Below are 14,534 nucleotides of genomic sequence, written 5' to 3'. Positions count from 1 at the left end.
CTGGAAGCAGATTTGAAGCTTGAGTTGTGGTGCTTACTATTCCTAGTCAGCATGACTTTCTTTCTTGCTTGCTTTCTTTTTTCTTTTTTATCTTTATTTGCTTACTGGATAGAGACAGCCAGAAACTGAGAGGAGGGGGAGACAGAGACAGAGAGACACCCGCAGCCCTGCTTCACTGCTTGTGAGGCTTTCTCCATGTAGTGGGAGCCGGGGGTTTGAACCAGGCTCCTTGTGCCCTGTAACCATGTGTGTGTAACCAAGTGAGCCACCACCTGGCCCCCATGACATGCTTCCTATGCAGAGTATATACCTCTGATAAAGTTACTTTTTATCAAGGAGACAGCTTCACAAGTCTGTCACTGTGTCAGATGCAGGAAGCCACAGCCCCCCCAAGCTTGCTCCAGCACTCGGTGCCCGCATGCCCTCACCCCCAGCACAGGGAGGGCGTGGCGTGTGTGTCCTTCAACCAACATATTCTCTTTTGTTTGGGTTGCGATATGAAAAACTATTTATCTGTCCTGACGTAGCATCTTTCTGTGGAATTAGCATTAGAATGTCAGTAAGAAGGATGTACTGGGAGCACTGTGATCTTCACGACTGCTCGTCTGAAACTTAGTCGTAAACTGAGATGAAGGAGGGCCGTGTGGGTGTGATTAGCCTACAACAAACAAGGGGTAAACAGAGGACCATGAGAACTCAAGAACTGAAGTTCATGAAGCCGGCATTTTGCGGAAACAATGTTCTCTCTCTCTGGACCCAGTTTCCTAGGATGCACAAGCTTGGAAGCTGAGGGCTGGCGGAGGAACGTGTGAGAGAGGCCACTCAGTTGTGGTTTCTGCCGGCCCTTTCCTCTCTCACACACTCTCAGTGGAAGCGAGCTCTCTGCACATATCCATTTTCTCACCAACCTGTGTTCAATGTTTAAAAACTAGCAGGTGCCTGTCCATGGCCGTGCACAGCATCTGCAATGAGCAGAAGTTTCACTTTTTAAGACTGATGTATTGGTGCTTGGATGAGAGTGGCAGGGCATTCATTCCCCTTGCGTAGGAGAGGCCTGGGCCTCGGGCATGCAAGGCAGGCTTCCTCTCCCACACTAGTACCCTCCCCAGCTTCCATGTTCACGTTTCACATGCAGTATTTGTCTCTGACTTGCTTAGCTGGGTGTCCGTAAATCTGTTTGTGTCCTAGGACCTTTCATTCTGGCCACTGTGAATAGTTCTGTGGGAAGCATGGGGTGCTGGGCTCTTTTTGAGCAGTGCTTTAATTTCTTTTGACTGTAAAGCAAGAAGCAGAGCTGCGGATTATAGGCTAGCTTGAATTCTCCTTCCTTCCTTCTTTTGATTGTTTTAACTCTTGGGACAGTTTTTTTTCTTTTGTTCATAAGGGACTTCTTGTGTACCAAATGACACTTGAATTTAGTCATCAAATGTTACAAATGTTTATCTGGAACCAGAAAAGACCTAGAATTGCCAAAACAATCTTGAGAAGAAAGAACATAACCAGAGGCATCACACTCCCAGATCTCAAACTGTATTATAGGGCCATTGTCATCAAAACTGCTTGGTACTGGAACGTGAATAGACACACTGACCAGTGGAATAGAATTGAGAGCCCAGAAGTCAGCCCCCACACCTATGGACATCTAATCTTTGACAAAGGGGCCCAGACTATTACATGGGGAAAGCAGAGTCTCTTCAACAAATGGTGTTGGAAACAGTAGGTTGAAATATGCAGAAGAATGAAAATGAACCACTGTATTTCACCAAATACAAAAGTAAATTCCAAGTGGATCAAGGACTTGGATGTTAGACCAGAAACTATCAGATACTTAGAGGAAAAAATTGGCAGAACTCTTATATGCATAAATTTTAAATTTCATCTTCAATGAAATGAATACAATAACAAAGAAGACTAAGGCAGGTATAAACCTATTGGACTACATCAAATTAAAAAGCTTCTACACAGCAAAAGAAACCACTACCCAAACCAAGAGACCCCTCACATAACGGGAGAAGATCTTTACATGCCATACATCAGACAAGAGTTTAATAACTAGAATATATAAAGAGCTTACCAAATTCAACAACAAGAAAACAAATAACCCCATCCAAAAATGGGGGGAGAACATGGACAGAATATTCACCACAGAAGAGATTCAAAAGGCCGAGAAACACATGAAAAAATGCTCCAAGTCTCTGATTGTCAGAGAAATGCAAATAAAGACAACAATGAGATACTACTTCACTCCTGTGAGAATGTCACACATCAGAAAAGGTAACAGGAGCAAATGCTGGAGAGGTTGTGGAGTCAAAGGAACCCTCCTGCACTGCTGGTGGGAATGTCAATTGGTCCAACCTCTGTGGAGAACAGTCTGGAGAACTCTCAGAAGGCTAGAAATGGACCTACCCTATGACCCTGCAATTCCTCTCCTGGGGATGTATCCTAAGGAACCCAACACATCGATCCAAAAAGATCTGTGTACATATATGTTCTTGGCAGCAAAATGTGTAATAGCCAAAACCTGGAAGCAACCCAGGTGTCCAACAACAGATGAGTGGCTGAGCAAGTTGTGGTCTAGATACACAATGGAACACTACTCAGCTGTAAAAATGGTGACTTCACTATTTTCAGCCAATCTTGGATGGACCTTGAAAAATTCATGTTAAGTGAAATAAGTCAGAAACAGAAGAATGAATTTGGGATGATCTCACTCTCAGAGGCAGAAGTTGAAAAACAAGATCAGAAAAGAAAACACAAGTAGAACCTGAACTGGAATTGGCGTATTGCACCAAAGCAAAAGATTCTGGGGGGGGGGGAGGGGGGGGAGAATATAAGTCCAGGAAGGATGGCAGAGGACCTAGTGGGGGTTGTATTGTTATATGGAAAACTGGGAACTGTTTTGCATGTACAAACTATTGTATTCACTGTCGAATGTAAAACATTAATTCCCCAATAAAGAAACAAAAAAAAAAAAAGGAAAAAAAATAAAATGAGCTAGTCTCTTGGCATATATATATATATATATATATATATATCCATTTTTTCTATGGCCCTGCTTTCTCTTCCTTCCTTTAATTATTATTTTTAATTTATTTATAAAATAAAAAATGAAAAATATCGACCAGACCATAGGATAAGAGGGCTACAATCCCACACAACTCCCACCACCAGAGCTCCCTGTCCCCTCCCCTCCACTGGAAGCTTCCCTGTTCTTTATCCCTCTGGGAGTCTGGACCCAAATTCTCTATGGGGAGCAGAAGGCGGGAGTTCTGGCTTCTGTCATTGCTTCTCCACTGGACATGGGTGTTGGCAGGTGGATCCACACCCCCAGCCTGTGTCTGTCTGTCCCTGGTGGGGCAGGGCTCTGGGGAGGGGAGGCTCCAGGACACGTGGGTGAGGGCGTCTGCCCAGGGAGGTCAGGATGGCGTCACGGTGGCATCTGCAAACTGGTGTCTGAGTCTGTCGTGCTTCTGAGGATGTCTCAGCTGTGCTTGGCGAGTTTTGTCAAGTTCCACAGTTGTAGATGTTTGTTGTGTTGGGGGAGATTGGTTCTGTTTCTGTTCCTCCACGGCCACCCCTCCAGGAAGTTCTAGAAGAGCTCTCCTTCTCTAGCAGTTAAGACTAAGTAGATGTAACATCAGCATTTCCTAAACTGAGGGTGAGGAGCAGCTTGCTGAGGCCACGGGAAGACACATGGAGGGCCCCTGATGAGAGCCATGGCGCCCACAGGGGCTGAGGTCAGAAAGCCGGTGGCGTCTCTGGCTGGGTTCCGTAATGCCAGCGGCCCTGTAAGAAATACCTGACTGCTCCCCCCTGCCCGGGGCGGGGTGGGGGGGGGGGCTTCACCAGCGGCGAAGCAGGGATGCTGGCGTCTCTTTTTCTTTCCCTCTCTATCTCCCCACTCCTCTCTCAATTTTTCTCTATCCTATCCGATTTGTTGGTCTGCTTCTGGATTCTGCTTGTGAAGCCTTCTGTTTTTATCATCACATTGGGTTTGCTTGTGTTGCTTGCGATGGGTTGTGTTTGCACATCCACTGTTGGCTGGGCACCCCCTGCCTCCGGGGGTGCCCAGCCAACACTGGGGTGCCCAGTGTTGGGGTGCCCAACACTGGGGTGCCCAGCCAACAGCCGATACTGTTTTGGTCATCGCTGGTTTGTGCTTCTTCCTTCTCTCCGCGCCCTATAGTACTTATTTCCTTGGTTCCTGACTCTTCCGCGGGAGGAGAGAGATGAAAGAGGGAGAAAGACAAGATTGTGATTAGAGATAGCTTAGATTGCGCTGTGTTCCACGTGAATAAAGAGATACTGCTTCCCAGCTCAGCCATGAGTCTCTGGTCGTCTCTGTCTCCTGACCACAAAGCTAACTCAGCCCGGACCGACACAATTAAAAAAATTAAAAAGAAATGGCAAAAAAAAAATTTTTTTTTAAATGAAGTACTTGAGTCATCTGGACGTTCGGGATGGCAGGAAAATGGTTTCAACACCCCTTTGTAATCTCAGCTCTCTCCCTGACCCCAAGTCGGCAGTTCTGTTCTGCGGCTTGTTTTTTGAGATGGCATGGGTTTAAATGGCCATATGCCTCCTAGACACACAGATTGGCTCCTCACAGCTGCCCCCAGCTGGCCAACCCCAAGGCCTTCCATTCCCCTCCCTCTGCCCATCACAGTTCTGTAGCTGCATGTGGGGTTGCCTTTGCTCGGATCTGTCTGGTCTCCTGTTTGATCTCCTGAATTTCACCTGTGAATGAGGTTCTCTGGCATTTCCCTTTCCCTTGACTTACTACACTTAGTAAGATCCTCTCTCCAGTTCCATCCAAGGTGTAGCCGAAAGTTCTCATTAAAATAGATTTTAACTCCCTCTCCTTTTCTCTCTCCCTCCTCTCTCTCCCTCTCTGTCCGTCGCTCTCTCTTTCTCTTTCTCTTTCTCTCTCTCTTTCTCTTTCTCTCTCTTTCTCTCTCCAGAGCCCTGCTTAGCTCTGGCTAACAGTGGTGTTGGGGATTGGATCTGGGACTTTGAAGCCTCAGGCATGAGAATATCTTTGCGTAGCCATTATGCTATCTACCCCACCCTTAAATTTCTCAGTTTTCTACAATACACTCTCCCTGATTCCAGGTCCTCCTCCACCATCAGCACCAGGACCCACCCTCCGCCCCAGAGTCCTTGACTTTGGTGCAAGACACTAAACCCAGTCCACGTTCTGCTTGGAGTTTCCTCTTCTGTTCTCATTCCTCTCCTGGGGACAGATCCTGAGGAACCCAACACACCCATCCAGAGAGATCTGTGTGCACCTGTGTTCACAGCAGCACAATGTGTAACAGCCAAAACCTGGAAGCAACCCAGGTGTCCAACCACAGGTGAATGGCTGAGACAGGTGTGGTCTAGATACTCAATGGAATACTACTCATCTGTGAAGAATGATGGAGTCACCTTCTTCCCCTCCTCCTGGGTAGAGCCTGAAGGAATCCTGGGAAGTGAGATCAGCTAGAAAGATTTCTCTCTCTCTCTCTCTCTCTCTCTCTCTCTCTCTCTCTCTCTCTCTCTTTTTCTTCTCACAGTTGGGTCATATTCCACTGATCCTACAGTTTGTAGCCTCCTCACCTGCTCACCTGCCCATGTCCTGGTCATTGAAGGGACCCCTGCTCCTGTGATCTATGGAGAGATTCCCCATCAGGGGACTTGCAGGATCACTGGCCTCTAAAAATGTCCGCACTTGGCCTTCCTCGGTGGTGACTTTAACATTTCAGAATCTGTTGTCAAATGCATTTAGGTAACTTGGGAGCAAGCAAATGAAACACTGCATTAATTAAACAAGTGTGAGAAGGGCCCTGGATGCACCTGAGACATGAGTTTAATATCTTCACGGAGAGAAGGTGAGCTGAAGCCCCCAAAGCAGGGAGGACGTTTCCTCCACATACCTTTGAATCTGAATCAAATGTCCCCTGGGGCTTCTTCCCACTCCTGGGTCCTTCCTGCAGCAACTTTAAAAATTACAATAACACAAAGGTGTTAGGCCAAGGAGTGAGGCCAGAAAACAGTGTGCAGATCCAAATAGAATTCCAAGATGGTGGACTCGCTTCTTGGTGGAAGTATAGGGTTTTGTACAAACTATTGTGAGAAAGCTTTCTTTGAAAGTCCTTCTTTCTTTCTTTCTCTCTTTCTTTCTTTCTTTCTTTCTTTCTTTCTTTCTTTCTTTCTTTCTTTCTTTATTTCTTCCTTTCTTTCCATAGCACTGCTCAGCTCTGGCTTATGGTGGTTCAGGGGATTGAACCTGGGACTTTGGAGCCTCAGACCTGAGAGTCTGTTTGCATAACCATCATGCTATCTACCCCTGCCCTGAAAGTCTTTCTCAGTGGACATATTCACAGATTTTAGTGATTACATGCCTCCACACTGTGTACATAGGTTAGAGTTAGCATGATTCAGAAAGCTCTTCATAATTTACAACCTTTCCCCAGAACACATAGGTATTAATAGAAATATGTAGGGGCGGGTGGTGGTGCAAGGACCTGGGTTCACAGTGTGCAAGGACCTGGGTTCCAGACCCCAGTCCCCACCTGCATGGGGAATGTTTTGCAAGTGGTGAAGCAGGTCTGCAGGTGTCTTCCTAGCTCTCTCTCTCTGTATCTCCCCACTTTCCTCTTGATTTATAACTGTCTCTATCCAATAAACAAATAAAGATAATAAAAATGTTTTAAAAAGAAGGAAACACTTATTGTCTCAGTGACTCTGACAGCTTGTGACTTGGGCTTGCTGGGGAGGGAGCCTGGCTGAGTCCTCCAGCCCCTTTCCATCGGCCTTCAGTTAGATTCCCTCCAACAGATGCAAGTGCCAAACACCCCACAAGTCACCCGAGGTGAAGCTCCATGTCTTGAATGCACTTTCTGCACTTGCTCAGTCACCTGCCCTGATGTGACTCACCTGAAAGGTGCTGATTGTGTCCTGAAAGGCCGTCACGACTTCCAGCTGTTTGCAGACACCCTTTCTTCTTGCTTGGTGTGTGGGGACCACTGCCCTGCAGGAGGGTGGTGTCGGCCGGCCTCCTGTGAGTCTGCACCAGCCCAGCAGGGACTGGCTTCCTGATTCAGAGCTGGAGCCCCGGGCTCAGAGTACTTAGTGCCCTGCACAAGCTGCTGTGCTGAGAATGGGCTGCTGCAGATAAAAACAGAGAATGTGAGAAGCTCACACATCAGAAAGCACAGCAACAACACAGGCTGGAGAGGTTGTGGGGACAGAGGAGCCTCTTCACTGCTGGTGGGAATGTCAGTGGGTCCAGCCCCTGTGGAGAGCAGCCTGGAGACTCTGGAAGGGGACCTGCCCTGTGACCCTGCAATTCCTCTCCTGGGGACAGACCCTAAGGAACCCAACACACCCATCCAGAGACATCTGTGTGCACCTGTGTTCACAGTAGCACGATGTGTAACAGTCAAAACCTGGAAGCAGCCCAGGTGTCCAACAACAGATGAGGGGCTGAGACAGCTGTGGTGTAGAGACACCATGGAATACTACTCAGCTATCAAAAATGGTGAAGTCACCTTCATCACCTCATCTTGGAAGGAGCTGGAAGGAATCCTGTGAAGTGACACCAGCCCCGAAAGTAAAGGACGAATATAGAATGATCTCACTTATGGACAGAAATCGATAAGTAAGAACAGAACCCTCCTGCACTGCTGGTGGGAATGTCACTGGGTCCAACCCCTGTGGAGAACACTCTGGAGAACTCTCAGAAGGCTAGAAATGGACCTACCCTATGATCCTGCAATTCCTCTCCTGGGGATATATCCTAAGGAACCCAACACACCCATCCAAAAAGATCTGTGTACACACACGTTCTTGGCAGCACACTTTGTAATAGCCAAAACCTGGAAGCAACCCAGGTGTCCAACAACAGATGAGTGGCTGAGCAAGTTGTGGTATATAGACACAGTGGAATACTACTCAGCTGTAAAAAAGTGACTTCACCGTTTTCAGCCGATCTTGGATGGACCTTGAAAAGTTCATGATAAGTGAAATAAGTCAGAAACAGAAGGATGAATATGGGATGACCTCACTCTCAGGCAGAAGTTGAAAAACAAGATCAGAAGGAAAAAAAAACAAGTAAGAACAGAATGGGGGTGTGTGGGAGCACACTGGGTATGAGGTACAAGGGCCCTTGTGAGGATCCCAGTTCGAGCCCCGGCTCCCCACCTGTACGGAGGACACGTCTCGAGCAGTGAAGCAGGTCTGCAGGTGTCTGTCTTTCTCTCTCCCTTTCTGTCTCCTCCTCCTCTCTCCATTTCTCTTTGTCCTATCCAATAAAAAAAATGAGAAAAATGGCCACCAGGAGCAGTGGATTTGTAGTGCCAGCACTGAGCTCCAGCAATAACCTTGAGGGCAATAAAGAAGGAGGAGGAGAAAGAAAGAAAAATAAATAAAATAAAATAAAGAAATAAGAACAGAAGGGGAAAGAGAAAGCTGAAGGTGAAGTGGTTTTGGTGTCTTGCACCAAAATGAAAGTCCTGATGCTGATGATGGAGGAGGACCTGGGCTGGCGGGAGCATGGCTCGGGCGTTTTGCAGACAACTGAGACATTTTACACATGCACCAATGACTGTATTTACTGTTGATTGTAAACCATGAACCCCCCCCCCAAAAAAAAAAAATAAAAGAATGAGGAAAGGAGAAAGATATTATGCATCTTGGAAAACAGTGAGTGCTTTCATGCTTGAAAATATCTGTAGCAGAAATTTAAAAAATGCAGAGGCTACAGCTGTGAGGACTGGCAGGCCACGCCACACTCTGTGATCCAGGAGAAAGGAGCCCAAGACCCTGGCGTGCATGAAGTCGGTGGACACACCTGTCCCCTGTCTTGGTGACGCACCTGTGTGGACGGAGCAGAGTGGTCGGAACAGTCAGCGGTGACGTGGCTGCAAGTGTGGACTGCTGGTGTGTCCTGCAGACGGCCGTGAGACAGGCCTCCGGAGCCTCGCCGCTGGCCTCTGCTGTCTTTCCCCACCAGCCGGTCCGGAAAGGCAGTGCTTTCTTTTTATTTCTACCTTTTCTCCTTCTCTGTGAGTTCCCGGCACAGCTCCTGTAAACAGAGGGTAGAACGGTGTGTGTGGCAATCAGAGCAGATGGTGCAGTAAGCATTTGTCAGAGTCCTCCGTGAACAACAGCCAGGGCTGGGAAACTCAAGGGAAGAGAGAGGGCTCTCTGGGGGTGTGCTTACAGTGAGGCTTTGCAACTGCTTATTCCCCCCCCCTCTCCCTCTCTCTCTCTCTCCCTCTCTCTTCTCTCTGTCTTCTCCCCTCTCTCTGCCCCCCTGCTCTCTCCTCTCTTTTCTCTCTCTCCTCCTCTCTACCTCTCCCCCTTTCTCCCCTCTCTCCTCTCTTTCCCCTCTCTCTTTCTTCTCTCTCCTCTCTCCCCCCTCTCATTAATGGGTCTTCCCATCTCTGGGCCAATTTTATCAGATATAAAGCAAGAGACTGGGGCTGGGTGGTGGCAGACCTGGATAAGCACACATAATATCATGGTGCAAGGACCTGGGTTCAAGCCCCTGTTCCCACCTGCAATGGTGGGGGTCTGCTTCACAAGCTGTAAAGCAGGTCTTCAGGCATCTCTTCTTCCCTCTCCCTCTCAACTTCTCTCTGTGCTATCAAGTATAATAGAAAGAAAGAAAGAAAGAAAGAGTGAAATACAGAGGGAGGCAGGGAAAGACCCCCCAAGACTGACGCCCCCTTCCTGGTTGGGCCTCGGGTTCTGACGTCGGCCAGGCTCCTGGCAGAGCAGACACCCCTCCAGGCAGGCCATATTACCAATTCTAGAGACTTTTCCTGAGGCCTGACTCTGCGCACTGGTCTGGCCACAGGCTCACTGCCATCAGCTCTGCACACCTTCTGTCCTCGACCGGTAGGACCTTCGCCACAGAAGAGAGCCTGTAACTCGGGTCAGCAAAGATGGCCTTTCACCACAAAGCAAAGTGTTGGTCTGCTTCTAAATTCTGCTTCTAAGACCTTCTGTTTTGATCATCACATTAGGTTCGCTTGTATTACTTACGATGTGGTCTATTTACATAATCACTGTGTCACCTGGGTGCTGTGCAGATGTCTCCCCAAGGCCCGGCCACCCTACACAGAGCATTATGGTACTTTCAGGACTTTCCCCAACCAATCCTGTCCTGACACGTCACTCCGGAGAGTTGACCTAAAAAATCTGCCTACTCTCCCTCTCCTCACTCGCTGTCTCTTGCCCGGTGGTGTGGTAGCAGGGGACAGACATTTTTTTGGCTAGCTCCCCCTGGCCTGAACCACCCGTCTGACCCAACAATGAAGATTTGTGTTCCCTCTGGATTCTCTCTCCTTCGCACACCTGGGTCCCGCCCTGCCTGCAGGGTATTGGTTTCATCCCCACTGGGTAGATGGAGGCTTTCTATGTTCTGTTCGCTCTCTTTTGTTTTGCTCCGCCCCTTCTCCTAGTCACTTCCTTTCCCTTGCCACTTCCGGTGAAGAGCTGCATAAAAGGCGATGTGTCTGATTCATAAGCGAGATACTGCTTCCCGGCTCAGCCGTGAATCCCTCGTCGTCGTCTGTCTCCCGCCCACGAAGCGAGCCCGGCCGCAAAGCCTCCCTGCCCACACGCCTTTCTGCCATTCTTCTCCACTCGGTGAAGCAGGGGCTCAGTGCCGCTCAGCCAGTCGTGATCCACCTCCTCTCAGTCTCTGCCCAAGACCACCTCGTCCACGGGGCAGCACAGGCCTGGCGCAGAGCGGCTGCTGCACTAGAGGTGTGTTTGCTTTCTGTGTCAGACACCAGTTACCTCTGGGGCAGGCGGCTGGCACAGTGAGTCCACAGAGCCTGGTGGCCACTGTTTTCTCCTTCCTTCTTCTTCCTTCTCTTCCTTCTACCCTTTCTCATTCTCTCTCTTTCTCATTCTTAACAGAGTCAGAAATAGAGAGGCAGGAAAGTGAGAGGGGGAGAAGGAGACCTGCTGTATTGTTTCACTCATCACAAAAGTCTCCCTTAGGTGGTTGCCAGGACTTTGAAATTGAGTCCCATCCAGAACACCACTGCCTGGTCCCAGTACATAGCCTTCAAAAATATATATATTCTATATATTTCTATTTCTCTATTATATTATAAAATAAATATATATATGAGAGAGACCAGAGCACTCTCAGCCCTGGGATAAGGCAGTGCCAGGGCTCAAACCCAGACCCTCAGGTACACAAGTCCTGGACTCCAAGACTGAGCTGCCTCTCCAGCCACTAAGCTCTTCTTTTTCCATTTGATTTCACAAAGGTCATTTCAGATTTAAAATACCTCACGCTCAATGATGACTGAGCTGTGGGAATTGTAGTCGGCAAATTTGCTCAAAGAACTGGTGACACCATGAAATAGTGGTTGCCAGCAACATCTTAACAAAATAAAATAAAATTCCACTGCTACCTTTTTTTTATTAGCGATTTAATGATGAACAAGACTATAGGATAAGAGGGGTACAATTCGACACAATTCCCACCACCAGAGTTCCCTGTCCCCTCCCTTCCATTGGAAGCTTCCCTATTCTTTATCCCTCTGGGAGCATGGACCAAAGAACTTTAAAAAAATATTTTATTTTATTTTTTTAATATTTTATTTTATTTATTCCCTTTTGTTGCCCTTGTTTTATTGTTGTTGTTTTTGGATAGGACAGAGAGAAATGGAAAGAGGAGGGGAGGACAGAGAGGGGGAGAGAAAGACAGACACCTGCAGACCTGCTTCACCACCTGTGAAGCGACTTCCCTGCAGGTGGGGAGCCGGGGGCTCAAACCAAGATCCTTAACCTGTGGTGCTATCACCTGACTCCCTGGACCAGAGATCTTTATGGGGAGCAGAAGGTGGGAGTTCTGGCTTCTGTCATGGCTTCTCCGCTAGACATGGGTGTTGGCAGGTGGACCCACACCCCCAGCCTGTGTCTGTCTGTCCCTAGTGGGGCAGGGCTCTGGGGAGGGGAGGCTCCAGGACACGTGGGTGAGGCGTCTGTCCAGGGAAGGCAGGTTCCTGTCCCCAATTTGCTGTGCATAGTCGGAGCACTCATTTGACCACTAGGACCTACCTTATCCCTCCACATGTTACACGCACACAGACACAACCACCGCATGGGTCCATGTCCACCAAGGGTCAGGACGTTGGGAGATTCCTGCGGATCAATTAAGTGGAATGGCGTGTTCATCGAGCGCAGGGCGGCTGTCGTCATTAGGGCTGATTGGTCTGTGATGGAGTGTTTGTAGAAACTGAGCAGATGATAGAGTGCCGTCCTTTGGACTCCCTTCTCCCCAAAGCTATTTGTTTTTCTTCTAAAAGCTCTCCATAATGTTTCCTTAATATGTGTGGCAAAATAAATAAACCTTTAGGTTCAAATGTAAGTGTCAACATGGAATCCACTAATTTGCTGATTGTTGATGAAAATCAAGCCGTCTAAAGCTCTGGCTGTGATGACCATATAAATCTAGTCTTAGAATGCCAGCCAGGCACGCTGGGTGAACTCAGCTCATGGTTTTCATGGCTTTTCCTCCTGAGTAAGTAAATGCAAACAATACATTATCGTAAGTGAAAATGTGCCAAGTCTTCCAGTGGCTGGCTGGCCGATTGGCTGTCACCCCAGGTGGCATGGCCAGTGGGAGAAGTGGCGGATGGATTAGCTCTCAGGTATCTCCTCAGAGCCTCCCACCCTCTGCACGACTGCTCAGCAGTGGAAGGCATCTCCCACAAAAACTGTGTCCGAGCTTTTGTCGTAGGTCTCTGCAATTCACCCTCTCATCATGACTGGCTACATCAAAAGCCGTTTCACAGAGAGCAGGTTGAAGGGTACAGCCAAGCAACACCATTTCCTTTTGGAACAATGAGAAGCCCATGCCAGAATTCTTCAAAATGGGCTATATTGCTCTGCTCTGAGAGATAGGTGGAGCCTGCCAATGGTGCTGTAGAAACATGGGACTGTGGTCTCTGAGACGGGATATAGGCATCTTATCAAACCTTTCTTTCTTTTTTTAAAAATATTAATTAAATAGTCATTTCTATGACTACAGATTAATAGGGGTGACAGATGAAGAGTTGGGGGGGTCCTCCATTTTGTAGAAAGCTAGTAGGCATATTTTAGTTATATTCCAAAGGGCCTGTGGCTATACAATTTTTTTTCCCCTGAGCCTGAAATCTGATATGCAGGTGGATCCAAGTTATTGTCTGGGGAAATGATGATGTTATGGCTGGAAAAAGGACCAGAAAGCTGGACCAGGGAAGAGAGTAGCTCCCTAATATGGGAAAGGGGTATAAATATTGTTGACTGTAAACCCCATTGATTTGATGTGATCTGGGGCCCATATTCAGCTTAGGAGCCTATGTGACCTCTGCATCCCTGTAGGTCTGAGCTCACATTCTGTGGTCATGAGTAGGAACATTCCAAGCTGCCCCAATATCAGGACCCATCTTCCTCAAGTGGAGCATAGAGTATGTTGTCCAGCCTTCCTTCGGAGGATGGAACATTCTCTTCCATTGTTGATCCACATTGGGGCAAAGTCCTATGGGGACCCACAAAGGGGTCTGTTTTACTTTTCCTGATAGAGATGACCAGTAACAATGCAGAGAGGGATTTATTCGAGGTCTAGGCCCATCATGTCTGTTTGGGAATCTCAGGTCTCCCTGATTAGGGCCCCAGGTGATGGGCTGGCCTGATAGTGACTAAAGAGTCATCATTAAAGTATGCCAGTCTCTTGCCCTCATTCAGCTTTTGCAGTCCTTGCTTTGCTAAGGTTAGCTTTGGAGTGAGTGAGAGAACTGTAATAGGAAGTAGGTGAGGAGAGTATCTAAGTCTAAGTAGACACTATTTCATTAGGAACTTGATACTGACTCACTACAGACTATTGTGTATTTTTGCCTTCAGGTATATATTTTGCCCTAATTTATGGATACATGTGAACATACGCTCTATCTCACGGGACCCCTGGTCTATATCTAGGTTTTGGGACTTTGTTAGGAAGTGAACTGCCTAGAATGGAATTAGAGAATCCTATGAAAGGAAAGGTCTCACCTGAGTAATGAGGGTGAAGGGTTGACATTCCAGGCCTGACGTCTCTGGACACAGTCTGAAGTGAAGCATATCGAGGTGGTACTTGTTGCGTTGATTAGATTGGGATCAGCAGATGCAATACCATTTGGTATGAATTGAAAGAATCATGCAGGAAAGTGAGCCCCACCCTAGAGATTCCAGGACTGGGGAAATATAGACTCTATAGAGGAAATGGGAGGTTTCTTCTGTCTTAGGATTTAAGAAGACAATAGATAGTTATTGCCACATCACATTATTTGGCAACTGGGTTAACTTTGAGATATATCTTTGTTAGGATTTGCTGTATCATACACAAAAATGTTGACATTTTTTAAATATTTATTTATTTATTTATTCCCTTTTGTTGCCCTTGTTGTTTTATTGTTGTAGTTATTATTGTTGTTGTCATTGTTGGATAGGACAGAGAGAAATGGAGAGAAGAGGGGAAGACAGAGAGGAGGAGAGAAAGATAGACA

This window comes from Erinaceus europaeus, chromosome 15 (assembly GCF_950295315.1).
Source record: "Erinaceus europaeus chromosome 15, mEriEur2.1, whole genome shotgun sequence".
Classification (NCBI taxonomy): domain Eukaryota; kingdom Metazoa; phylum Chordata; class Mammalia; order Eulipotyphla; family Erinaceidae; genus Erinaceus; species Erinaceus europaeus.
Note: the sequence above shows the minus strand (reverse complement) of the source record.